A 25,738-nucleotide genomic window follows, 5' to 3' on the forward strand; every position below is an offset into this window, starting at 1 on the left:
AAGCTTTCAAATTTAATACTAGACAAGAAGAACTTTGTGTAATTTCCCAATAAACATATTGCTTTCTAATTTTAAAGACCTATTTGGAAATCATTATGCGGCAACCTTTTCTCCTCAGTGGGATTCAGCAACAGATTAGCAGCAGTTAAAAACCTGAGATTTGTACCCTGTGGTTAAGCAAAGGAAAAAGCCATGCTGGTTGCTAATATTTTGGTCAAATCTGACTTTAAAGAAAATAGGAAGCTTGGGACTACCAACTGTGATTTAAGTACTATTCTACACGGGACAAGTTCACCCTTTGCAATAACAGGACAAACTTTTGACGACAGGTTTGAGAACCATTCTAAGACTTTCTGCAGGGGAGCAGTTGGACATACAAGAGTCCTGCTGCTCATCACTGCAGTCAGTTGTGAACCTGGTACACATACAAGTGAATCCCATTTCCTCTGACCTCTCTAGTGATTACATTTGGCTTTATGCCAGCAACACCTGCATATACTATTTTAACATTTGACTGTGAGTATGGCTGAGCTGATTATTGATAACTCAAGCCTACAATGTCTGTGAACTTTTGAGAGATGAAGAGACCCCCCTATACACAAACATTATGGTTTCCAAACACAAAAAATACTTTGAAATTGTGAGCCTGTTGTAAAGATCTTTGGAAAACTTCAACTGCAAAATTATGAGCAAAACAAACAGGAAGAAAATAAATTAAGCCAAAATAGGACAAAATAGGAAACCAGTACCCAATATAGAATGAAGCAAGCTGTAGGAGAAACTAAATGCAAAAAAGTAATTAAAAATTTGTAAAAAGACAGCATTTCCCAAAGAAAGCAAACACACACATCCTTGCCCCCAAAAAAACCCCACCCCACTGTAAATTTCAAAAGACAGTGTGCACTGAAAAAAGCACCAAGAAAGTGATTCAAGAAAGATGAGAGAATTCTGCCCTTAAGTGACAGGAGAGCTAAAACATGCCCTGTGAAGCCTGCAGGAAAGAGCAGATCTGTTCCCCCCTCCCCACTTCAAGCCTTGCCATTACTCAGACAGAGCTGCTCACTTCCACCCCCACACCAATGTTTAGATTCAAGTTCTGTCTATGGCTCTTGCTCACAGCCCTCTCAGATTTCCAGAGCTCACTCTTCTCCTTACCATCTCCCTGCCTTGCTGAATGTTCTTGCCAACCTAAAATGGACAAGACAAACCTTTATGGAGCCATCACTGCCTCTTACTGTTTTGTACAACTCTGGCCAAAATTACTAGTTTCCATAAGATCAAACTACTAATAAATTGTCCACAATCAAAATTTAGACATGGTTCACTATTGCAGCAAGCACTGATCTCACTTTTGTCATGGCTACACAGCCATCTGAAAATATATTTGGGTCTGGGCTTTAAAATAAGTCTAAAATATGCAAGATTCTTTTCTGTGAACTCCTGTGAAAATCTCTGTATGGAATTATTTTCACAGGTCAGCAAAAGGTCTAAAATACTGAAATATTTCCTCAAAAGTAAAAAATTTTCAACTCTCTGCCCCTTGTATCATAATTTAATTTCAAAGTCAGTAATTTTAAATAATTGTGTTTTGATTTTAGAAGTTTTCTTCAGAAAATAACTGAAAAAAAGAATTTTTAATGAAATCCCTAAATATTTAATTTTGAAAACACAAAAGTATAATTTTTCATTAATTTTGGTTCAAAACTGTTTTTTCTTAAGGTGGGAGATAAACAGAAAAAACCCCTATTCAGCTAATTATTTTGCTTTCTGTTGATCCATATTTTCTACATAACCCATGGAAGTAAAAATCATCAAGAAGGTCTATTTCCTTTGTCTACAATATTCTTCAATGGGAACTGGGTTTAGATGGGAAATGGTAACTGCTGTTTTTCTCAACTGTGCAGAGGCTGGGAAGACACAGCTATAAAGCACCTGCTCATCATCAGCTGGTGAACAGTCAAACATTTGGACCAGTAGACTTAGTTTTAATTTATACTTCCCATGTGCAATCAGGCATACAATTCCATTTTCATACTACATGGAATTAGTGACATTGTTACAAATATAATCATACAGTTTGTTTTACTGCATATGAGTTCCCTGCACATCAAATGACAAATGCCAAAAGCAATGAAAAATTTCTGGTCCCCAACTAGGAAACATAGATAGAACTCGGGTGTTTGCAACCCTTCCTTTAACTATTAGCTAGGGCCAAAGTGCTAATCAATTTTTTTCACATTTATGAATAAAACAAAAGCGCAGCTTCCTCAGGAAAAAATACCCAGTTAACTCAGCCTGGTTCTTCATGCACTGTTACCAAGACCTTGAAAAGGAGTGAAAAAACCCTCGCCTAAACAGGATGTAAGATTGGTGCTTAATGTTTCATGCTTTCTTTCAGTCCTCTCTTGTTTCTGCATAAGTAAGACTATTGTTTCTTAACCAGAAATTAGATTTTTATAACTCAAAGTTACTGAGGAATAACTCAACATCAATTTGATCAAATAGAAGTTAATACAAGAATCACAACAATGCAGTATTTCAAACATTTTTAGAATAGTCTGTGTGTAAAATACCTAAGTATATAACTTTTTCCTCCCTACAAGTCAAAAGAAATTAGATTTCCTAATATCTCATTTCAGAAGTAGAATTCTGATGTGTATAACACACAAATAATAATTATGTTGATAGAGAATCAGTAGCACAGACAAGATTTTGCTGTAGAGAATAAATTCAAAGGCTAAAGTTGCAGCAGAGGCAGAGTGGAGACATCTTCATGTATCTTGGTGCAGTTCTAAAGACTAAAATTTAAACAACCCAGAGTGAGAATGAGCAAACTTTTTATTCAAATATTTCTGGCTGTTCAAATTTAGTCTCCTCTTAAAGCTCTATTAAGAACCTTTCAGAAGCAAACAATGGGCTTTTCAAAAATGAGACAGCAAATCTCTAATAAAAAGAGCCACCTCTGAGTCAAACAAATGAAGATTATTAAACTATTTTTTTAATAAATGAGAGCATGAAAGAATTTTTTCTCCTTAAAAATGTAAGTATTCACACATAGCTATCAGTCAATAAATACCAATAGATTTAATGAAAAGTGCTTATTAGTTTTCTATTTTAAATTGGTTCGTAGGTGTCTGAAATAGTCCAATTGTATATTTCATAGTTAAAATAACAAAATGCCTTTGTATATAATTTTTAAGGTGACTGCCAATTTTGAGAAATTATTACATTTCACATAGATAGAAGAGAGATATAAAGTAAGTTACTTAATGAAACAGCTTCTCTATATAGGGAAGGTCCTTCCTGTTTGTATTAAGTCTGAACAAAACTTCCACCTAATACAGTAAAATACAAGAATAGAGTAACCTTGGGCTCAGAAACTACAGCTAAGGAACTGCTCCAGTGCAGCTACCACTTCATCCTACTGGCTGGAAAACTACCAAGCTTCTGAGCCTTCCCAGCAGCATTTTAAAGCCAGAGGCAGAAGAGGAAAGAAACAGCAAAGATTTAGACATCAGCTGTCTAACAGGGACTGAGCACTCTCTTGAACTTCAATTTCAGATTAATTTTTGGATGAAATATCTACACACATGGTGTCACTACAAGCTGAAAAGTTGCCAGAATGTATTGGTTGATCTTTTTCAGATTGAAGGGAACAGTGAACAACTTCCATCAGTATTGAGGGCCACAAGAACAGCTGCTGCTGCTGCTGTTGTATCTCAGTTCTCAGATTGCTCCTTAGAAGGAATCACTGAAGTGGTTCTTCTGACCAATTACCAACCAGACAAATACAAGTTAGATATTTGGGGCCTATGAACAGTTTTCCCTGGCTGTGACCCATTTTCCTCATTTGCCAGCTGCAATCTATGTGAACAGAATATCGCCCATGAAAGGATCACAAAAGTTGATTTAAAAAATCAACACTTGGTCTGTAACACATTTGTAAACATGGGAAAATGGTAGGGAGGAATGAAGATGGAACAAATATTCAAGTATTAGTCCTATTTTTTGTAAAGAGAAGCCTTTGTGATTAGATTGCAAAATAGCACATAAGGATTTTCTTTCAATACAGTAACATGACTCACAACTATTTTTTAATTTACTTTTCTGAGGTCAATAAGATCACTTTATATCAAGAAGGTAGAGACACTCTGCAATAAAAAATTATGTCAGCAGGTATATAGCACACACAGACATGCCTGTATAGCATGTGCTATATGATCACTAATACAAATTAAGCAAGAAATTGAAAAAATTTCAGCCTGAGTAACCAAACTTCTGACACTTCCCAGGTCCTTCACCAGGCTGTGTGCCAAACAATAATATTAAGGTTTGTATACTCTAGGAGAAATTGTTCCACCCCAACAGAGATCTTCAAGTAAGACAGTATATTATACACATGAAGCTAAGTAGTGGAAGATGTGCTGTGTTTTCCATGAACAAAACCTTAAATATCTTCTTTACTTGCAACTTCAAACATAGTTTTCTATATGCAATTCATTTTTAACTGTAGATCTTTTTTCCTACTCTTAGAAACATTAATAATAAAATCACTTTCTTTAGCATATAAAAACATCCTCAATTCCCCACTAAATCTCTTTGAATTCTAATCTATGTAAAATATTAATAAAAAAAAAAACCAAAACAAAACATGTCTAGAATGCAAATTCTGAAATAATTTTGAGCAAAACCTTTATTTAACTGCACTCTCCCAGGTCTAAATGTATCAGGTGAAATTGGCCTATAACTAGAAATGAAGAGTGAAAACAGTCTGGAACTACAGATCCCATCCTCTCCCAGCAGCATTTTCTGATGCAGCTCACAGAAGGGTTGAGGTTGCAAGCACAGGGCAGAAGAAGCACAACCTCTGTAAAAGAGGCATTCTTGTCCCTAAGGTTCCACTGTGTTACTGTAATTTTGAGGATCTTTTATGAGGTCATGCCCCTCCCACAGCCAAGCAGTGGAAGTGTATTAGCCAAAGTATCAACTGAATCTGCAATTAAGAGTCACAGGAAAATGGTTCCTCTATAACCTCAAGTTAATTCCCTTTAGTTCAGCAGGAACAAGTTATGCACCAGCTTGTATATTATTATTATTATTATTACTACTTGTATTAGTACATCACATCATATGTACACACCACATACATTGTTCAGACTCCAGTTATTCAGAGACTGTACAGAAATCAAACCTACCACAGCCACTTATTACCATGCTGTGACTAAAAGATTTCAAGTGCTGTAGAGCTTATGTAAAATGGTCAAAACCACTCAACTCAACCCACAAACAAAAAGAAGCACAGATTTTCTGGAAGATGGCAGCAATCATGCAAAATGTTTGTATTTCACTTATAGAAATGGAAAGTAAAAAAGGAGCTCTCTCAATAACCAGTAGTCTCACAGATTCGTTGGATGCAATTAGTTGCAGAATTTGCTCCATCCAAAACAAGTTTGTAAAGTCCTAAAACCTAACACAAAATTTTCTCAACCCAAGAAAAGCCTTTAAAGCTTTTAAACCTAACATACATTTTTGTATTCTGTATTTTACCCTCCTGAAAAGGCTACATTAACACAAACTGGGACTAGAGTCTAAATTAAAAGGCACAAAAAACACTAAAAGACAGCTGCCTCTACAATAGGAGAGGTGTAATTTTTGCTAAGTAACTCACTGAACTAGAGTAAAAAAAATATTTACGCCACTGGAAGGAGGACTTTTGACTTCAAAACAGACTTTGGAAGAGAAGAGGTTGCTTTCTGCTAAACAGCTTACTAGTGCTGATGAAAGCCTACAATACAAAATCTTTTCAAGGTCATGCATTTCAAACCCATGAAAAGCAATCTGGTTAAACTCAAATTATCAGTTTCCTACCAATTTAATTCCAAACAACTCAAATTTTATATCTGAAAGCTTACACTTAGGCTTTAAAAATATTTAAAGGAAATTAAATGTACCTCCAACTACTAAGTGAATTGCTAATGCTGAGAGTCTGATCTTTTTAAAATCAACTCCAGATTTGATAATTCATATTCTATCAGTTGAGCTACAGTAGCAGAATGAAAAACAGATGCTACCAAATCCACACAACATGTAGACTAGATTTCAATAAAATCAGAAATACCATAAAATCACACTGAAGGTTCTAGAAATCTCACGTACCATGGGTCAGTAGCAGGAGTTAAATGGTGTCACAGCCTTTTAAACCAGAGAGAACACAAAAAACCTTCTCTGCAGCTTGGCTGTCTGCAAAAAGCGCTCACCATTTCAGCCAAAGAAAATATTCTTGAAAACACAGCCAGTCCTAAAATGATAGAAAATCAATATAAAACAAAGAGTTAAGGACTACTGCAGTAAAGTACTTTTTCTTCACATAGACTCATGCTGGAGATCAGAGGGAGCTACAGAGGTGAGTACCTGAGCTGCAGAAGCACTCTTACAGTCCTGCAAATGCCTACATTGCTATAAAACATGCAGGACAGTTACTTGCATGTGTTACTTCCAGAATGTTCTTTGCATCCTAGTTAACATTGCTCCATATCAAGTATCCTCATGGTACCTCGAAGCCAAAAAGACCCCAGAAACACTGTGGCCAATGTGAGCAATTGTCTTACTAACTGACACGGCTCAAACCCCAAATAGCCTGTAGATAACTTAGAAAAAAATTAATTAATGACCTAAAGTCTTTCCCATTGAAAATACAAGCATGGAGAGAGCATCACAAGAAAGAAAAATACAGGAGTTGTCTGTATGTGTCCTGCAGTGCCTGTAAAAACACATTCTATTAAAGAAAATGTCTTTTCCATTGTGCTGCCTGGCAACTTCCCTAATTACTCTGGTAAAAAAGAAAAATGGATGAAAAACGATCCTGCATAGCTTGTAGCGCTCTATAAGCTCTTTCTAACTTGAAAATTTTATTTGCTCTAAACAAACGTTAATTTCACTGCTAAAATGTCTAGGATTGCTGAGAGGTTAACAAGATATACTTTAAGCAGCATTTTAATATATTTTATTATAGCAAGACAGTGATTACGTTTTATTAATAAAAAAAAGCAGTAAATCCAAAGTTTTTATGGACTTATTCCCCTAAAGATCCACAGTAATTTTGTAATACTTATCTCAAATGCTCTACTTTCTAAGTGGAAATTCCTTCATATCCATCTCCCACAGTGTTTGGTTCTGTTGCCAAAAAAACTGATTCAGTGATAAGGCACTAACTAACATGAGCTGATTAAATTTCAACTCTGCATATTATGGTTTTTGGGAGGAGGGGTTTTAATTAAAAGACAGGCTCTCAAAAGCCTCTAACTCTATACTGTACTCCTTCCTTCTTGGTCTGAACTTACTGGTATGTCCATTCAAAATATTATCTGCTGATTTGAGCACCCAGTCAGTTCCACAATTTAATATTAAGTCTATCTACCAGATGGCTCAAACTAGGGTCTTAAATGTTTTAGCAATCATCACAGAGCAAAGCAGTGAGCAGAAGAAAAATGATGGTATAACCCTGCAAGCACCTCCACAAAATTTAACAGCCCTTTAAAGTTCCCAGTTAAGTTTAACAGCAGGCAGGCAACCAAGTATGCAAGTCCCTGAAGTGGAACACGTAATTCTGACATCAATCTAGCAACCCTGGCATCAGACCCTTTTTTCTGTCCTTCTCCTTAAAGTGAGAGAACAGACAACAGAAGCTACATATATTTCCATTAGAACTTCTGATAGAAACTTGAGATGCAATGACAAAATTGACAGCTTTACTTAAAGAAATTCATCTTGAGGGCTGTTGCAGGATATCTAGTTGACCTGCCTCTTCCATTGCTGGGCAAGAATGATGTATAACAGCAGTGCTGAAATTACACTTGCTCTGTATCCTGTTTGCATTCTATTTTATTAATTCTGTCAATGAGAAACAGATGCTATGTTTGATTTTCTCCTGACAACAGTTCAGTGGGGGAAAGCAACAAGCTTAAAGACAGCTCAAGAATGTTTAATTGCTTTACAAAAGAGGACACTAAAGGACCTAACCTGAGTGCACAGTTGCAGATAAACAAAATACCTATCAATTTCAATGAATTTCAATGAATTTCAATGAATTTAGGGCTGTTCCCTAAATAATATTCCTATTACACTGCACAGTGACAATACAATGACACACAACAGACATGAGGAGCATTACTGCCACTTTGCCCCCTCCCAAATGTCAGCTATAAAATCAGCAAGGTATCTGCTGAGTTATCCACTGACTGCGACGTGCTCACATTGGCAAGTACCATCCGTAGCAACTCAACAACTAGGTGGATTTCTCCTTGCTCCCAGGTTTCAGGAGCATGCCTTTCCCCCCATTTTTAGCTGGTATCTGTAATAGGTTTATACAGATTAGCTGCATTAGTGTTGTGTCCCTGATAAACTGTGATGCTGGGTAGATAAACATCTCCTCCTTCCTTTCCATGACCCTTCTTCAATATGAGTTGTTCCTGTATTTGTCTAGTTTTTTTAAACTGCCCTACTCCCTGACCTTACAGGCCTTTTGAACTCTTAACATTTCAGGAGACAGCTGTAGAACCTGTAGCAGGCTGTTAGTTGTCTTGTTGCACCTTAAGAAATTAATGATTCTGTTACTGACTAAATCAAGCATAATCAGGTATATAATTCCCACCTTGTATGGTCAGTGACCATTACCAGATTTTAAAGGCTACACAGTTGAATCAGTGGCTCTGTTTACCATATCCAGAACTGGTGTTGAATTAGAAGCAAGCAACAAAATAGAATTACTCTGGTCACTGTGGGTAGCTTTCCTAACCTTACTCTTCCCCGATACTCAGGTCAAACCTGGTTTTACTGGTCAGCATTAGTCAATTTGAGAGAATGAACAGATAACAATGAAAACTTTCCCACCATTCATAACTGTAAATTACTAAGAAAAACAGTATTGACTTATGGAGTAATCACCTTCTATACCAGACCATGCTTGTGAATTTCGGGAAGCACAAGAGCAGGACAGAAAGTGGAATCAAGCAGACATAGACATGCTGTTCTTCCTGTCTTATAGGTAATTTCTAAGGTGAAGAACACAAAGAACCAACTACTGAAAGGAGCTACCTCACTACTACAAACCATAGTGAAACAACCATAGTGTGAACTACAGACATTTCATTGCAGAGATAAAATTATTCTGTATGGCTGTTGGGAGGGTTCAGTGTCATCTAGGAGATATGAGCACTCTCTGTTCTTGCTGAATATCATTTTGTTCAAAATAGCAATGGAAAGGATTTTCCTCATTAACAAGCCATGATGGGGGGAAGAATGAAACTTAAGCCAGCTAATTTTTCCAGGATCATAATGTTCTTCATTTTTAGGTCATTTGAGTTCCATATTAATTCTAGAAAGATGGAGACTTTGCAATCCCCTTGCTCCCTCTCTCATTACATATATAATTGTAGAAGCTACCCTGCTGTAATAAAACATTCATCTCTGTACTTCTTATTATGGGATCACAGGCTCACAGTGATGGATGACCACGTGTCAGAGCACATTTCCACAGTACACCATAATATCACTGAGTCATCATTTGGAATACGAAAGCACAAGTGTAGCTAGACTACACATTCTTGTTTGTTTTTGACCTACACTGAAGCAGCTTCTGAGCCATATCATATACAGAAATACCTGACACTTATAATAGGCTTAGTCATACCTAGTAGAATAATTCTGCATATATACAAAGAACTTTAACTATCTTCTGAAATGTGCCTTCCTTGCAGTGTTAAGGGCAAAATTCATTATACCCAGGAACAGTAGCATGTGGCATGGGCATAAACACCAAGCAGATTTAAACAAAAAGTACTGGAGAGATACTACTTCATTGCAGTTGATATGACAGTACTTGCTTTGTAATGCAGTAATGACAGAAATTACTACACTTCTTAACTTCTCTGAAGATTTATCAATGCAGCTTATTTCAACTGCAGGCCTGCAGAAAAAAAAATTGGCACCTATCTTCAGGTGGTGTTAAAATACAAATTTCTAATGTGGACTTTTTATGTTTTGTTGTACAGGCTAGCCACAGTCTACCAACACATCTGGAAGATACATTTACCTATTGACAAGAGCTACTTACAACTGTTTTTTTGATTAAAACAAAAAATTAAAATAAACCCCCCCCAAAAAACCAAAACAATTCTAAAATTTAACCAATGTTATGTATTTAATTGCATATGCCCAATCCATATAAGTATGCATGTCAGTCTCTCATACACCCTACTAAAACAGAATGTGCAAGTCTCCCACAACTCTGAAAAAAGAAAACAAATTGCAAAATCATACCATATTACTTGTTGATTCTTATAAAAAGGAAGGTATACAGTGGGAAATCCCCAACTTTGCATCAAAACAATCACAATCAACATCATATTGGTATCAATGGAATGGTGCTGCTTTGCCAGTCTATGTCTAGATTATACATGTATACCCTTTATAGTATATTTTCCCTTCATCCTATCTAACGTGAAATGTTGAGTTCCACTTACCCTTCAGTGCCTCCTCTGTTATAGGGCAACACTAATATTAGTTAATTTTTTTTAAAGTATTGGAATTTCTAATATTAGTTAATTTTTTTTAAAGTATTGGAATTTCTAAGTAACATTTTCAGTACTTATCCAAAATCTGTTATATATGAAGTTGGTTTACCTTTTCTTGGATTAAGGCTAAAGAAATACATAGTGAGACTTTTACCGCAGACATATAAGCAGGACACAAGAATGGAAAACTAATTATTTCTTATCATCATTCCACAAAAGCTTGGTATTCATAATTCTAATGCTCTTTAAGGATTGAAAAAACACTAATTTCCATAATACTTTACACTTCCTCTCACAGTTCACCTGAGCAAACAAGGCAGAAGACAAAAGTAACCTTTTGTAAACTGCAACTTTTATTTGTATCTGATGTCTGCTTTAGTTTCTAAATAATGCTACAATGCTCCCTTTCCCTAGATACCTTGTTTCTTCCTATTTTCTTTCAGCTCTGATTATTTGTTGCCTTCAGCACAAGCAGCAGTTAACAACACATCAATATCCACCTGACAACAAGGAGTAAATGTAGACAGTCATTGGCCAACTGCTCCACCTTTCTAATGAAAGTAATATAAAGCGCGTGTGATAAATTAAGCATGTCTTTCTGGTGCCACAAGTCCCTGTGAGGAGCTGGCAGTCATTCAGCTGTGCTGTACATTAGCAACTGCATCTCTTACAAGCAATTATGTGTGGACAAAACCTATTCTGAACAAAACTGTTCTACGTTTGAGCGTACTCAGTTTAAGCATCATCTGAAGTGATTAAAGACACAGCCAAATGTGTTGTGCTCTTCTTTGCCTTCAAATATATCCAAGAAGTGTTCTGGGCATAACAGGGCAGACTGCTCTGACCTCTGTAAAGCAACTATTTTTACTCAGACTTACAAAGTTGAAATACAGTTCTCACAGAAGCACTCATGTCTTTCCACTGAAATGGGGAAAAAAAAGAAAAAGTGCAGAAGATTAACTCAGATGCTGTGCACACAACAGTTTTATGCTGTAGTTGCACAAAGCTACACAAGCTGACAACTACTCACAGAAATGTAACCGGTATGTTTCCCTCGGCCTTTGAAACTACTTTGAATTATTCCATTTTGAACTTTCTGCCAGAACACCTGTTTCTTTGTCCTTGTTGTCTTGAAGATACCAGCAGAAAAGGTCACTTGTTCTGATAAACCCATGCCAGTTTGAAAATTCAGCTCTAATTAAACTGTAGAAAAACACAATCATGAACAGAAAAACACCTGTATATCTAAGGAATGTCTTTATATTTTCAGAAAGTACTGGCAGTTAAAAATATTCAAAGACAACAGTTTTCCTATAGGGGGACAGCACAAGGCCTCGCACAACTCAAACACCTAAACTCAAAGCTAAACATTGTGTGCACTGTCTATCATCTATAAATCAGCACATTTTCCAGGGATAATTTGTAAGCATTTCCAAAGGCAGAAGGAAACAAGATTTCAACATGACACATAGAGAAAACATGAAGTAACATCAGGGGAAGAATCCAGATCTCCCAGTCCCTAAATCTTACAATCAGTACATTAAGTCTCTTCAGCATTTTTGAGGAACCACAGCTTAGCATAAAGGCAGTCTAAATTAAGTAACTTTCACTCCCCCAAAACTTAATTATTATCAAATTTCACCATGTTTTACAAAGAGGAGCAAGAGTATGAATGAAGTTCCATGTGCAAAAGGTAAAAAAAAAAAGATATTATTTTGCCTTTGTCTGAAAAACAACAGATTTTTTCAGAAGTCAGATTTACAGCAAAGGAAATCAAAGAATTGTGAAGTTAACAATGGAGCAGAACTAATTTCTGAAACCAGCCAAATCTTTGAAATAGGATTTACTACGGAAAGGAAAGCATGCTACACAGAATGTTATCTCAAATAGGGATTAGAAATAGGAAACTCATGTAATTTCTACGATTGAACAGTAACTATAAATCTGCCAGTTCTATGAGATGTCACTATTAAAGTGAGAAAAGGTATAATATATTAAGGAAAAGTATTCATCTGGTCATGTGTCACATGAAAACCCTTGCATTTCTGATTCTAAAACAATACACTGAAGAGATTAGAATCAATAAGGACCATTGTAAGGAACATTGTAATGTTGTCTATATTTTTTAATTTTCAGTGACAAGCTGTAAAGAATGAAGAATACATTGGTGATTGCTAATAGGCAAAAATTCAGGAATGTGAAATATTGGTAAATTTTGATACAGTTATAAGTGAATTTCTAATACTCAGGAACAAAAAAAAAATCTTTACTACAAACTGAACATGTCTTCTTTCCCCATGTATTCTGCTCCCCCTCTCTAGAGTGTTTGCTATTCTCTCATGTTTCTGAGAAGAACATGAAAGATTTGTCACAAAAAGAGTAGTTCCACAGACATTTCAAATAACACCATAATCTTAAGAGTCCACAAATATAGTCTAGTAACAAACACTTTTACAAGTATTTACAACATTTAACCTTTTGAAAATTCCTCTGGTTATGAAAGTTGGAGTGCAACACCAGCTTTTTTGCAGGTTTTTATTGGCTGACTATCTGACTTCAAAAGCAAAAGGCAGATTTAGGTCAGATATTAATTTATTATTTCCTTTATTTAAAACTTCATATAAAAATATCATCACAATAGTCCAGGGGAGAAAAACCTTGTCAAAAGAAACTCTATTTTGGAACCCAGATCTGTGATAAACAATTTGCATATGGCAAAGCAAATAATACCTGCACAAGTAAGCAACTCGGAACCAGCTGCTCATCTTGTCCATCAGATGCACTTGCTCCTGTTTCAAACTTGCATTAAACCTCGAAATCCGAGTCTTCTTACTTCTGAATCAGTACTATCATCCCAAAGGGTTCTACACTATTTTTGTAGCTAGTATCCAGATACTGTTTGCTGCCAAACACTAGCAAAATAAGCACTGACCAGCATAAGCCACATCATAATCTGCTCTGTCTTCAGGCAAAAATATTTGCAGTCCCCACTGGAGTCCAGCTACGTCAGGAAAAGAGAATCACTGCATACAAGCCTTAGAAACACGCAGCCATTGCTACAGTACTTCCTCATAGCAAAGAAAAACATAACACAGAAAGCAATTAGGGCTTTTCATTTGAGTTTCTCATCCCCTCCCTGTCACAAGAAGTGCCAGGGACTCCTGATTGACTTAAATTTTAGAAGTTTATTTCCAGTGAAAAACTGTAACTGGGCAAAATATCTATTATGCTCAACACAGCCAGGTTACACTTACACCCAAGAAGAAATGAAACTACTTGTTGTAAATATTTTCCAGAACCACAGAAAACAACCTATTGATGTTACCTGCACTTATTAGGATCCAAACCCACTTTATTTTATCATAACTTATTCAGGCAACACCACTGCAACACAATGACAAGACAATTGGAAAAAGCTTCCATTTGCTAAATAGGCTGGATTGCTTCTTCTACCAAAATCTTAATGGAACACAGACGCTTCCACAGTCAGATCATCCTGAAACAGTCATTCCCCGGAGATGTGCTCTGCAAGGAGGAACAACAAACAAACAAAAACAGCCATGTGCAGGTCACCATTTATTCCTGCTTTACTAAAAGGAAATATTAAGAGTAGCATTTTGCAACAGCCAAATTTGGAAAAGCTTGTACAAACAGTAAAACATTTTCTTGGTCCAAAAAAATCTATGCACAGAATTCAGCTTGTATATGTGCTTCTGAAATTTCCAAGAAATGTCAAAATTTGTTTCAATCACATGTGGCAGTGGAATCTCAGCACAGTTTCATTTTCCTGATGACAGTCTGTGGGCAGAGTTTGGGTATGGCTGTGGCATGAAGATGGACAATTAAAACAGTCATCAATTTCCCATGCAATACAGAAAAAAAGGTATTTTTAATTTAATTCTGATCTAATAGACTTTAGATTAATAACTCCTAACATAGTTGGAGTTGGGAGTTTTTTCTTCTAAGGTTCCAGCAAATTACAGGGATCTTAATTCTCTTAAAATAAAATATAATCAGTCAGGAACTTTACTCCCCATGGCTAAAGAGATGAGCTGGAAATCTGTGCTGTGTAGGCCCTAAAGAAAATGACAGATGATACAAAGAGAAAAATTAAGAGAAAAAATTTTAAAATCTAAGTCACTTATTTGGGGCTTTGAAGTATAACTCTGTTCTTAAAAATTTCATCAGGTCAACAATACTGGAGAAGTATATATTTCCTTACAAATTTTAATCTACCTACCTGTAGGTACTCCCGTCTAGGAGATCAATAGGAATTGCTCTCTGCTGATCAGAGTTTATCCAAGTCACCCATTAGCAACTTAAGCTTTTCAAGTTACGAATATTTCTGCACAATCTCAAAGAGCTAATAGTACTTTTGGCCAAAGGGTTATTTAATATTTTATGAGGAACATAATACAAATAAAAATAAATAACATCTTTCATGTCTCGAATTACTAAAAGCTACAAGGATTCGCATGGTATTTTTCAAAGTAATAGAGCACAAGACTGATGCTCATAGCTCCATTAGAAACATTTATATGCAAAACACTGCTTTTTCCAATCATGAATTTCTTTTAAGATTCATTATTGCCCTATAGCACATTTGTCTGAAAAGAGACTCTGGGGAGATGACACTTTCTTTGGTTAGCATTGTCGTAGCTGACAGAATGCATAAAAGACAAACTGTTTTTTCTCCAGCTTTCAGCCTGAGCCAATCAAATGCAGAAATTCTCAGCCTCTTCTCATCTTGAATTCTGGATTTTGAAGTTTACAGAATAATTGTGGCTTTCCAGCAGAATCATTTTGTCACACAGACCACTCTAGCTCACATAAATGCTACTGGTGCACTAAATACCATTGATGAAAAAATCATGATCTTTGCATTGTAGACATGTCAGCCTGATTAAAAATCATTGCATATTCTTAGCATTAATGCACATTTCATTATGAAGAAACGATCTCTGAAGGCATCCCACACTTACCTTCCTATGAAAAAATAATTCATACTTGGAAATATTTTTTTTTTCCTTCTCTCTTGAGGTGGGACTATAGGCCCTTGCCTGGATTTCTGGGCCCTGCTGTGTTAAACACTTGTACAAAAAGCCAGTCTCTGTTCTAAAGAGCTTAGAGAATATTTCATTTTCTTTTTAGACAACTGAACACAGTGACTGGAAAATACAAGTGAACATCATGATAAGCACTGTTCAATCACTCTAAAGTCTTTACAGGTATCACAGGAAATCAGAGTTTCAAAAGGATGGACTTGAAAGGAAGAAAGGTGACCTCAAGAAATATTTAGAGGCAGCTTCTTCTAAACACAAGGGAAGGTAAAGCAAAAGAGGCTTGTTAGAAAGCTCAATAAATAAACCACCAAGACTCTTTGTTCATCTGTACTTCAGAATAAAAACTAAAAGCAAGTGACACAATAGATAAGCCAGAGCAGAGCAGCTGGCAAGATCCTGTCACTAGTGTGCTTAAGAGGCAAGTAGGAGAAACATGCAGCATGGCTAACTCAAGAGCCAGGCAAGTGACCTCAGCAGCAGAGTCCTGCATTGATGTCAGCTGCACAAAACTGGATTCAAGATTCACAGAGGAGGAGGTTCTTCTCAGAGTGTGGGAGAAGTCTGGAATTTGAAAAGCTTTTTTGGTGGTACTGTTTCTGGTTTTGCTCCAGTTTAATGCAAGATACTGTGTCAAGCTTTTAAAGGCAGCAGCATTTAACATCACCCAAGAGTTCAGTACTTTAAAAAACCCATTTATTTCATTAACAGAGGCACTTCTAGCTACACCTATACTGTCTCTTCACCCCTGGGTCATCAGGTCTTATAAAAGCCCCGTGAGTTGAGAAGCCACCTAGAAAATCAAGGTCTATAAAGGTCAAGACAACATAAGTAGCAGAAAGATACTTCATAATGTACTGGGACAGAAAAAAAGCCAGAGTTAAACGGGCAATGCAATCTGGCCCGGATCTGCAAATGAGAGGCACCTGAGCTGGCACAAATTCAAGCCAGTGCAGCCATGTGGTGGGGCTCTACTCGTGGGGAAAAAACAGGGTACAAAGTTACCACAGCACCAGGGGAAGCTCACAGCCTCTGCCTCTCTGCAGGCTCTTCCACCTTGCTGAGAGTCTGACTCACCCCACTCCACTGCCAACTCAGCAATTCTGCGCTGCACTCCACTGCTCGGTTATGCACCAACACCCAACCATGCTCACCAGTAACTGCAGCCATCTGGTTCCCTTTTCCAGGCCCCCACTGAAAACATTTCTGACATCAGCACTGTCTCTATAGCACCTAGAAAACTTCAGTGATTTTTTCCAGAAAGCAAACCAGAGCAGAGAGCTGGACAAATTTAAATGCAAGATGGCATTTAATAATTTAATAAACTATTCCAAATGGCAAGAAGTAAATAAACTATATGCAAAACCAGTTTTCATCTGTTCACAGAACTTCTGACTTGGCCACTGTGAACCTGTACCAGAAAGGATTGGTTTGCACTTTTTCCTGCCTGCTATGTGTGTTCTCATGGTATCTTTTGCACTTGCCACTGGCATCTCAAGCAGCCCTGCACAGTTAACAAAACCAAGGAATTGATGCAGCTAAAAACTGTGTAGCAGCACTGATTTTCATCATCTTGAAACTGAGCATGGGTCTGCATCCCCAAAGTACTGCATAGCACCACAACACATCACACTGCAGCTGACTACTTTGGAATCTTTATGTGACTACTTGTAGATAAATCGGTAAAAGGACAAAAAGAGAACTTAAATGAAACTCACTACTACTTACTACTCTGCCAGTTGACAGCCTTACTATTCATATTCAGCTGGATGCCTTCCTCTCTCAGAAGAACCTCAACTTTCAAATACATCCACTGAAAAGAACATGCAGCTTTCGCCTCTGCTTCTACCAGTTTTCTTAATTTCACTTTTTGCTGTACCAGAAGTTGTCTCCTTGCTGCTCAGGTTTATTTCATTTTCTCTGGCCACCAGTCGTCTGTGGGTCTGTTCTTCCTTGAGAATGAAAATACTCATCCATATGAAGCAGTATTAAACTGTTGAATACAATGTAACTTATATGGACTCTGCCTCCTATTGACACTTATTATCCTGCTGCTTCCTCTCAAGCCTTCAGTTCGCTGCAGCATATTCAGAAGTCTCAGTAAAGTAATCCTACAGCAGGTGCAGTTTCTCTAAAAAGGTATCCTGTAGGATCTCATAGCAGTCACTCTCACAAAATTCCACTCACACAAGAGAAAGGACGTTTTGAAAAGGCAGACAAAGTTAGTTTTTAATATCTTAAACCACAGAATACAATTAAATTGATTAAATAACAATGCTAGTAGATATCTGTGTTTTCTAGAGTACATTTGACACCAAATATTTTTTTCAAAACCGAAGGAACATTAAGCACTAAAGCAGAAAATTTTGTTCCATATTAGATTATTTTAAACTGTAGCTTCGACATTACTCTCCCAAGTTAAATAATTATTAGGATACCAAACTGCTTGACCTTGTTTCTGTACAAGTACTATTCAGTACAGAGAACTATAGAAATTGTAGATATCTGCACCCAAGACACATCCCAGCGACAGCAGAGTAATGTTCAGCACAAACCCTTCTTGGGGACTCTTTCAAAGTAGTCACTTATGACAAACAGCCTTTTGGCAGATATCAGTGTAGTAGATTTTTTTTTTCCCTTTTGCCTCATGTAAAATTCTTGCTACACTGCTCTGGGTGTGTATCCTTCATTACTAGGTCACTGCTCACCTTCATGCCTGTAATTGAAGAGTAATGATGCCACAATGGGCTCACAATGCCAGTGAGGTGCAAGCTGAATCAAATTCAGCATATTAACCTCACCAAATTAAATTTTCATTTGCAGAAGGACATTCAAGGGATATAGATGTAAAACAGAGCTAAGTTATCCCCCCACTCCAAAAGTGTGACAAAAGGATGCTCAGTCTTATCATAAGCACATCAAACATTCTTTGTCCAAAATGAGGCTTATGACTGCTGTGAGATCTCTTTAGCATTGAGATTCTTTCATCAGAAAGACTGAAGATACTAAAATACATGTAAAAAAATAAAGTTTTTTAAAACATACCCTTTCCAAACCTCATGTATTTACCACTGTGACCCCAATGTACATGCCATAAAAGACAGAGAGAAAGCACAGTGATCTAGTCATGTGCCTGGGAAAATAGCTTTGGGAACTAGAGTATGGACAGGCTCTGCTTTGCCATTTCAGTGTACAAGTTCTACATTTGAAAATAACCAAAACATAAGATGAAAGATTAGCAACTGCTACACAGAATTGATATCAGTAAGTATAGAATCTATGTGGAACACTGACTTCAAAATACATATTACATGTGTTTATTAGTGTGTACATATGCAACAGTAGAAGGACAACAAACTCCAGAACTTTGTGCCCACAGCTAACAAGGAACACAAGAACACTTCTCAAAGCCCAGTCAAAATCTTTTATATTACATTTACTTGCAACTGACACCAGCAAAGAAGAATAATGTCACATCATCACAGTTAAGTAATAAGTAAAATACAACCCCCATTGAACCACCCAGACAAAATGGAAACAAAATAGGACTGTATCTGGAGCTCAGAGAGCAATGACTATGTTTATGGGCAGTTCTCTTCATTCAATTTTTTCTACAATGACCATCTTATTCCAATTTATTAGGTTTTTTTAAGCCTAGAATTCATTCCAGCTAGCACTGGCAAGCTAGAAATAGCATGATGTCTTAATCTCCAGTTCAATTTTATGAAAGGTCTGTAGAGCAGGTATCTCAACAACAACTCATCTCTTTTCTCTTATCACGTCTATGTGAAAGTCTCTGAATCGTACTGCTCTGAGAGTTATCAACTCAAATGTAGCCATTTTCAGTTTGTTTCCATTTGTTTAGCAGATGTTCACTCAGGTATTCCACAAATACAACACTAGCATGTAGACAGGTATCCCACGCTTCCTACATGAAAGGTACAATATTATTGTTTGCTTATCTGGATTATTGAAAGTCCTGATTTCAACTGTGCAAGCACAGCACAAAAGAAGAAGAGTGTGTGCAAAAATAAAGCTCTGTTTTGATTTGGTTTGTCTTTTCCCCTCAAAAGTCCACAGAAAATTATTAGTTTATTTCTTCAGCTGCAACAACTAATAATTCATTCTTCAGACACAGTGATTAAGAGACCAAAGACAAGGCCAAAACATTACAGAAATGGACACTAAATTAATTTCAAATAAAAGGAATTATTCAAAAAAGAAATAAAAACCTTCTACTGTAATCTGCAATAGTAAGTGACATAACTAGCCAGAAAGACCACATAAATCAATATTACCACCCTGTAAAGAGCTCTGCCAGTGAAAAAGATGGCTGATTTAAACAAGTTTTTTCCCAACACAAAACATTCATTTTGTTCATTCAGCTACTATTTTAACATAGGACTCAAGATTGCTAAATCAAACTCAGTAGGAATTACACCATTGATTACAGTGATAAACAACCAAAATGTTTATCCCAGGCCCTAGGTCAGAAGGCAGCACAACTCTAGAATCAGTGGTGGTATCTCAGAACTCAGAATATTACTGAAAATAGCTACAGTAAATTTTAATTAAAGCATTTTCCTCTTGTTGCTTCCCAAACACTTATGACATTTTTGCACTCTTGTAACTAGCACTTATAATTTCCTTTCACAACAGCTTTTATTTTAAATAAACACATCCAGAACAGAAGTAGTGAAACAATACTTGTTTTCACTGTGAAATCCTAGAATACTGTTTGGCAGCACACACCAACATACAACCCTGCCTTACTCATACTCTGTGCTCTGGGTGGCAGTTTTGGGGTACTGAACTGAGTGGGGGGTGCTGTACAGCTTTTTTTTTTCTTGGTAGTGTTATTACTGCTCTCACAGCATTCTAAGAATGTCATGCTTAGCTACCGAGACCAGATTTCCGACAAATCAGTTCAGTTAGGCACAAAATCAAAATGGACAAATCTTCACAAGAGCTCAGAACAGTCAGTGCTAACCTCTTTTGAAAATCTGCCCCTATCATAGATGCCAAGTACTTGAAAACCTGGCTCCAAGCTCTTAAAAATCCATTTTCATATGTTGAAAACCAACACTCCAGTCACTCAAAGGACTCTTGATAGTGTTTTTCTACCAGGGGAGGAGCAAGGCAAGAGGCAACCTAGAACAGACAGAGTAAATCTACTGAATAAACCTGTCTGAACTCACAAAGCTTACTACTACATTTACTGGCACCATCCAGTTTTGGGTTTAGCCTCTTTTTTATTTAGATATTAGTCTTTCTGAGCCAGAACCGAGTACATCTTCCTTTTGCCAATTCCTCGCTGATATCAGCCTGAGGTGTTGCTAGAGACAGTAGATAAGGGCCAGAACAATGAGCTGGCCAGACAGAAAATCCCACACACTTTACTTTTCCTGTAACCAAATCAGGTTCAAGATATGTAAATTATCCCAGTTTACACACCATGGGAAAAAAAAGACAAAACCAGAATATTCATCCAACTGTAAATTTATTCAGTTGTGAAAGAGAACATAACCATTTGCTATTTACGTGGGCTAGAATGGTATCACTTAGCTTTAACACACACCCCAGAATTCACTTCCTAAAAGAAAGTGTTGTGCAAAATGAGATTTAATTACATATTTTAAAGCTTTCACAGCTTTGAACTTAATTATAAAATATGAGATACCAAGGCCAAAATTCTGCCTTCAGCACAATGCTTTGTCCCAAAGACATGAATAAAAGTTGTTCTGTTACTGGAGCTTGAGGATATTAGAATTTAGCGGTATAGTAGTTGTTTAAGCTTCTGCGTTCAAATGTAAAACTGAAATGACAGTTTTGGCCAATTCATACAGTTATTACACTAGAAAGTCACTTTCCACTAGTTCCCTGAACTGCCACATAGAAAAAGAATCATAATTTTTCTGCTGTGATCACAGCTACAAGGAGAAGTCTTCAAGCATCTGTTAAGGAACTCTTGTCTTTAAAATGTATGCATGAAGTGCTTGGCTTTTTACTTCTGCCACCTGCCCTGATAATTTAAACATGTTATTTTACTAAGAAAAACTATTTTTACTGTGGTCAAAAATACGACTTTTCAAAGAGGCAATGTTAATTCTAGCTTATCTAAACATAGATGATTCTTAAGAGAAAACAAAAACATAAGGGACTTAATGTAAAAACTTTCTAATACCCTGGTGTATAATTACATTATTCATTAGCAAGTAACCTCAAGTGGGTGTAATTTAATGTTTCCTTCCTCTCCCTTGAGCAAATACGACACAGAATAGCCAATCAATTTGATCCCAAGATCCTAAATCTTCAGTAAAATCTGATGGAGGTTTACAGAAGAGCCACCCCAGGCTACCCTCGAGGATTAAGAGTGCTTAAAGGTTCACTCACTTAAGAGGGGGAAGATGGCAGAACTATGTGCTTCCTGTGCTTTCATCATTTCTCAGTAATTTCAGACGAAAGACATTGCCCTGCAAGACTTACTTATCATTTGTTGTTGCTTTTGCCTAACTCCACGTTTTGTGCGCTGGGCTGGTCCCTCGTGAGATGCCCTGAAAATGGGCACATCTGCCCTGAGCCTCACCTCGCATCTCCCTTCAAGAGAAACTGTAACTAGGCTTTGATTTCATCTCACTACAGTCTGGGTAAGGATGTGCACCCCGACAGAAAAAGAAATAACCTATTAAAACAATGCTTATTTAATAACAAATTATTTAATAAAACATTTAATTACTTAATAAAATTACTGCCATTGAAACTCCTCTTTGTTAATTTCCAACGAAAGCGAACCAAGAGCTTTACAAGCAGAAGTCCCTCTCCGAGGAGCTGACCCACGACATCCGGACAGGGCGGCCGCGCCTCCCGCTCACCGGCCTCCCTCGGCTGCTGCTATTCCTGCGCTTCTCCAGGCTTTTTCCTCCCTTCTTTTCCCTCTTTCTCTCTCCTTTTGCAAGGCTACCGTGACAAACCCGAGAGTCGGGGCGTCACGGCAGCCGAGCCTGGACGCTGAGACTCCTCGCCTACCCGCCCGCCTGCACGCGCTGCTCCCGCTTTCCCGCCGCGCGCACTCTGATTGGCTGTCCGGAGGCGGGGGCGGAGATCAGCGCGCTCTGATTGGCTGTCCGGCGGCGGGGGGCGGAGATCAGCGCGCTCTGATTGGCTGTCCGGCGGCGGGGGCGGAGCCGCGCGGGGCCGCGCCGTGAGGGCGGTAGTGCGGTGTGAGGGTGGGGACGCTCCGGGGGCTGAGGAGGCGGTGGCTCAGGGGATGTGGTCAGAGATTCTCCTGTAGCCGGCAGCCAGGTGCTCTGGTGAAGGGTGAAACCTCCGCCGGTGTTCTCCTCTAGATGAAGTGTAATCTGTATGTTATTCACCTCAATGTTATATTTGTTCAGAGATATCTAATGTTGGCCTCAGAATAAAGTGTCAGTGCCCTCTTGAGGAATAGCCTCGCTTCGCCTTACCTGTATCTTTCTAATGCTATGCAACAAACTTTTAACAACACAGTTCTTAAACCAGGGAAAAGGTGCCTTAATCGATAATAATGAATAAGCCCTACTACCTTTATTGATGCCAAACTGCCTGACTTGAGTTCTCCATAATTATGTTGGCTTTTTTGCATTAACGTGTGATCTATAATGTTTTGGAGCCATCCCATATTGTTTATTTTAATCAGTTTGCCTGGCTTCTATATTAAAATCTTTCTGCATCTTGAAAAGTAATCTAATTTCCCAAATACCAGAAAGATAATCATATTCTGTAGGAAATTTGACGTGATTTTTAATATTCTACTTTTCCATGCCATAGCCATTTTTCTACAGTGGTAGTGGTAATAGACTCATCAGTGCTTAAAAAATTTCTGGAGATCTGTCTTCAACAATGAGCTGTTTTTCTCGAACTGTACAGCTCAAATGCTTATTATACAGTGCACAATTAATGAAAACAACGTGTACTTCAGTGTATGTCTGTGTGGTAATGCTTTCTAAATACAGGAACATCATCACAGAACTCAAAAGAAGGATGCAGTTTGCCTCTTGTTCTCAATGACTGGCTGGAAAAGTAATAAGGAAAAGTAATACGAAAAAGTAACTTAGCTAACTGAAAGACAATGTAGAAACTGGGGTTTTTTTCTTATTAAGGTGCTCATTTGGGCTATTATTCTAAACCTCCTTTTTTGTCAGAACTATTTCTCCTGACGATGGTATCAAAATTCGAGATCAGTTTTCATGAGACCTTGTGACACCGCCTTGTGCTTGCAAAACTGTTCAGTTCTCAAAATTGTTCTTCCTACAACCCCTAAACCCTGTGCATTTAATTCACTTTTTTCAAGAATATGTTATGGCCAGATTTTTCAGGGGTTTTTTTTTGTCAATGTAAAGAGCAGTGGATTGTACTAAAAATATTTGAAAGTATGTGGTAACCCGACTGCAAATATTTAGTGGGTTTCAAGATGCAGGTGTTGGAGTTGACTGCTATGAATGTCTGGAATCTTACTGATAGTAAATCTGTAGCTGTGAAAGTGCAAGCTTTGTGGAAACTATTTTATTCTTAGTAGACAGATTTTAATTGGGGAGGAGGGGTGAGGTGATGTCATAATTCTCAGCTTCTGACACTGTTTCTCATATTGAATACAAGAGGTAGCTTTTGCAAATGAATTCTGGGTGATATATTTGTCTCTTCAGTGCTTATGCCTATTGAGCATTTCCTTATAAAATCTCTTTTTTACTCACTTGTATAGTTTCACATCTCTGAGCTATTTGCTGCTGCTTTTTCAGGTAATGACCTTTTAATTATTCCTTTGTCTATTTGCTTCTGTGCTGATGTGGAACTGTCAGCTTGGGGCCCTATACATTGCCTGCAGTCCAGCACATCATCCACATTTTTATAGAAACTGTTGAAATGGTGTGATTCTGCTCACTTCACTTACGTGCTTGGCAGCAGTTCCTTCATGGATATAGCTGTTGTTTTTCCTCTCTGCTGAATGTTCCAGCTCTTGCAGTGTCAGTTCCTTCACCAGCCATCTGTCTTGCTGGCTCTCTCACTATCTTAACAGCTCTCCTTCTCAGACTAGGTGTAAGTCCTAGTGAGTATGCCATCAGCTGTTAATTTTTTATTCAGAAGCTTTTAAAACAATTGTTGCTGCACACGAATATCCTATAATTCAATCCTCTCTATCCCATCCTTGGCTCTTAATGGTTGCTTTCTTCTGCATCCTCCTTTTACCAGGTTCCTTTGCAAGTTGTTTGTCTATCACTTCATTTCTTTTCCTGAAAGTTTTAGAGTAATTTTCTTCAATTTGACAACTTGTCCCTGAACTCTATCTGGGGAGTGCATGTCTGAATTCAAGGAAGACCTAATCCAGTTCTGTTTGTTGTGGCACAGTAACTCTACAATCACTGCAAGAAGCATCTAAGTACTTTCAGATATTACACAAGTCAGGTAATAGCTCCTGAGAAGCGTAAGATTGTTACCTTTTGTCAATAAGTTAGATAATAACTTCTTTGTGGTGGTATCAGTGTTACAGATAGGATAGATTGTCTTGTAGCTCAGGGGCTGGCATATTGCTAAACAATCTAGCAATCTTTTTGATGAAAAGTTCTATTTGCTTGTAAGCCAGTCAGGCCTGCATGCAAAATTGCCTTATGAAGCTCCGAGAGTATAGTATTCCTTATTATAGTAGCAGTTTGGTTTATTTTTGTATGCTATACTTGCTTTATAATCTTCCAATATCTAAGATTCAGTTAGATGGTGTTGAGAGCTTTATAAATAACTACTTGGTTTTAGTGCAATTTTCAGTTGTAGAAATTAATCACACAGATAATAGTTTCAATAGAGACATACCAGCTTTTCTTTTTTTAATGTATATTGATAATCCTTTCTCAGACCTTCTGCTCCTTTCCTGGACAAACTCAAATATTGTTTATTGCTAGTGCCAATTAGCCACGCATCTGCAGCTGGCAGCTGTCCTCATGAAGGAGCCCCAGAAGATTAAAACTCCCAGCTGATTTGTATGTTAGATATCATTGCTTGTAATCTTCTAGATTTCTTCCATACTTAGTGTTTCTTAATGATAAAGAAAAGTGAGTACGCTTACAGTAGTAATTAATA

At 37.4% G+C, this 25,738-nt stretch overlaps 1 protein-coding gene across 2 annotated transcripts in view; it reads right to left on the reverse strand.

The window, feature by feature from the left end:
- Positions 1–25,738, reverse strand: part of SMPD3 (sphingomyelin phosphodiesterase 3) — a 104,978-nt gene that overhangs the window by 69,516 nt on the left and 9,724 nt on the right. Inside the window, exon 2 of one of the 2 annotated variants that reach the window (XM_048316309.1) lies at positions 6,157–6,298. The exons of the other annotated variant lie outside the window; for it this stretch is intronic. The gene's annotated coding sequence lies outside the window, so the exon portion shown is untranslated. The remainder of the gene's footprint in view (positions 1–6,156; positions 6,299–25,738) is intronic. 2 annotated transcript variants of the gene reach the window in all.

Source organism: Corvus hawaiiensis, chromosome 12, assembly GCF_020740725.1.
Source record: "Corvus hawaiiensis isolate bCorHaw1 chromosome 12, bCorHaw1.pri.cur, whole genome shotgun sequence".
Classification (NCBI taxonomy): domain Eukaryota; kingdom Metazoa; phylum Chordata; class Aves; order Passeriformes; family Corvidae; genus Corvus; species Corvus hawaiiensis.